At 46.0% G+C, this 2,761-nt stretch overlaps 1 pseudogene; it reads right to left on the bottom strand.

The window, feature by feature from the left end:
- Positions 1 to 628: 628 nt before the first annotated feature.
- On the bottom strand, positions 629 to 1,552 carry LOC112817388 (tryptophan 5-hydroxylase 1 pseudogene; annotated as a pseudogene).
- Positions 1,553 to 2,761: the final 1,209 nt, after the last annotated feature.

Below are 2,761 nucleotides of genomic sequence, written 5' to 3'. Positions count from 1 at the left end.
AGTCTCCAAACCCAGCAGATCCCTGCAGTGCGTTCCCGCACCGCTCCTCCCCGGGAAGGAAGGGGAGTCTCCCCGGATCTGCTGCTTGTTGGGTCCCTGCTGGGGGAGCCGTGCCCTGACTGGGCCACAGATCACAGTTTATGGCAACCCCGAGCTGAGAGCCCGCGACTCTGCTCCGTCTCTGCAGCCGGCTTCCCCGCTCTGATACCTGGGAGCTCTGGCGCACTCAGGCACCCCTGGTCTCTCCGTGACCCCAAGGGTCCTGAGACCACACTGTCCCGGGAGGATTCCACCCCCCGCTTAGCCACTGCAGCGACGTCCCTCCGCTGAGCCAACTTCTAGAAGGTCCGATTTTGTGCTCCGCGGCTCTATCACTTGCCAGAAGCGGCCGGCGGAGGCCCCTCCCCCGCCCTCTATCCTCCCGAATATCGCCTCGGATTCCCTTCTCCGCACGCCCTACCTTCCAGTAAGTGGTCGCTTCTCTGTTCAGAGAGTTGTTGCTACTCTCCTGTTCGAACTTCTGTTGAGTTCGTAGGTGTTCAGAATGGTTTGATCCCTATTCAGCTGAATTCCTGAGACCAGACGAAATCTAGGTCTCCTACTCCTCCGCCATCCTGCTCCGCCCCACGTTGCCAGTTTTTGAACAGCCTCCTCTGAAGCTCCAAGGGAAGCCAGACCAATTTCTTGGGAGAATTGTGCAAACCCAGGTTCAGCCAAAAGGGGGAGATGACCTAAGTGTTCATGGCAAGGGTCTGGCTCTGGGATATAGAGAGGGTCTGAACTGTGTCTCACTGTGTGCAGTGAAAAACCCGGAAGGCTAAACCTGATAAGAAATCTCTTCGTGATAAGTAACCAGCCACGGGACGGATGGAAAAACCCGTGTGCTCTTTTAAAAATTTTGAGACATCTTCCCATTGTGGATATTATCTTCCCGGTATCCACAACATTTAGAAAGCAAAGGTAAGTTTTTGAGATACTCTCTGCAGGCATGGGTTGGGTAAAGTTTGTCGAGCTCTTGGAACACAGTTCCCCAGGTCTTAATCTCCTCTTCAGTGAATTCAACCTTGGGAATGGGGTCTCCATGTTTATAATTCATAGCCAAGTCTGCAAAATACTTCCGTCTTTTACGGTAGACATTGTCTTTGAAGCCAGGATGATCTGCATCCAGTTCAGAACCATACATCAGAACTCTGTTGGCACAATGGTCCAGGGCAGGAATCTTCTTTGGAAACCAAGGAACAGTTTCCATACCATCTTCCTTCACAGTAAAATTGTCTGGTGGATTCACAGAGAGAACGTTAGTATGGGACTTCAACAGATGAAAAATGTCATTCAATTGTTCTCTGTTGATATCACAGTCAACAAAAATCTCAATTTCTGAGTTTCTCCTCTTTGATTTTCGGAACTCAATATGTAACAGGATCACATGCTTGTCCTGGAAGATTTTCAGTGCTTTTATAAGTCCACCAACTTCATTCTTCAAGGAAAAAATGACAGTTGCTCTTCCTCATTCTAAGGAATGGTCTTTATTTTCCTTATTGTCTTCAATCATGGTCAGTTGGTGTAGTTCTCTGTGCAGCTGCGGGCGGTAAGCTGGGACTGGAGAGTGCAACACTTGATCTTGGGGTTGTCAATTCGGGCCCTATGTTGGGTGTGGAGATTACTTAAAAATAAAATCTTTAAAAAATACAAACATTTCTACATCCCAAAGAGTAAATAATAATCTACTGAAAGTAAGTTCTTTAGGATGTGGGAGTGTCATGGGATGGTGTGCGGGCCAAGGGCAGGCTGCCCCAAATCTGCCACTTTGAAATAGAGAACATTTAAATAAAAGTTACTTAAGAGACAGCCTATGCAATGAGGACACTTAGAGCCTCCTCTGTCCCCCTGGAAAGGAAATCCATCTCCCATGTGAAGGTGTCCCCGTACCAGGAGGTAAAGAGATTTCAACATCACCAGAGATGGGAGATTTGGAGCCCATAAGGCTGTATAAACAACCCTTGTTACTTTTTACTAATTTACGAACACAGCCCAAATTTTGTTTAGAATTCCTTACTAATCGAAGCTCCCAAGGTTAAGTTTTCTTTGTCCTGTGATTTCATCACAGGTGTGGTTTCTCTTTGTCCAAAAAGTAGAAAATCTGGCTTCCTTGGGCATTTCCTTAGACCTCAGGTTCATTATTGTTTCTCCATGTGCACATCATTGCACTTTAGGTTTTTTTCTCCTATTTCTCTGTCTCATGTCAATTTCTTTCTTCATCCTGCGGTAAGAACCTTGGACCAAGGACAATTTCTTCCTCCCATTCAATGGAATACAGAACGTGACACATAATCTAACTGTATTAGAAACATATGAGGGAAAAAAACCCTCCCTGTAGGTTGTATGACAAAAGGTGCTGACATAAGGAACTTTGGAAATGAATAGAATCTGTTGATTAAAGAAAAAATGTACTGTACGTGTACAGTGGACTCTATTTGATAAAGTTCCCTGCCATCAGAGTGGTAGCTAACAGTTTTGCAAACACCACATCTGTAATCTGGAATGGAGCAATGAATTAAATAAAGGGCCGGTGGTGAGAGCCAGGTTTATCACAGTTAGAGTAGGAAGTTACAGATCAGCAAAGGGAGAAGGTCACAATCTCCATGTGTTGGCGGACCAGGTTGGAGACATCAGTATAAACTCATCCTTAGCTTAATATGGACGCAGACGGTTCCACATAGAAATCTTTTTCATTAGGTATGCCGACATAGGTGAGAATACA

This window comes from Callorhinus ursinus, unplaced genomic scaffold (genome assembly GCF_003265705.2).
Source record: "Callorhinus ursinus isolate GAN/ISIS: 27379988/994484 unplaced genomic scaffold, GSC_fseal_2.0 scaffold6583, whole genome shotgun sequence".
NCBI classification, from domain to species: Eukaryota; Metazoa; Chordata; class Mammalia; order Carnivora; family Otariidae; genus Callorhinus; species Callorhinus ursinus.
The sequence above is the reverse complement of the archived record's forward strand: the minus strand, read 5'-3'. Positions and strand labels throughout refer to the sequence as shown.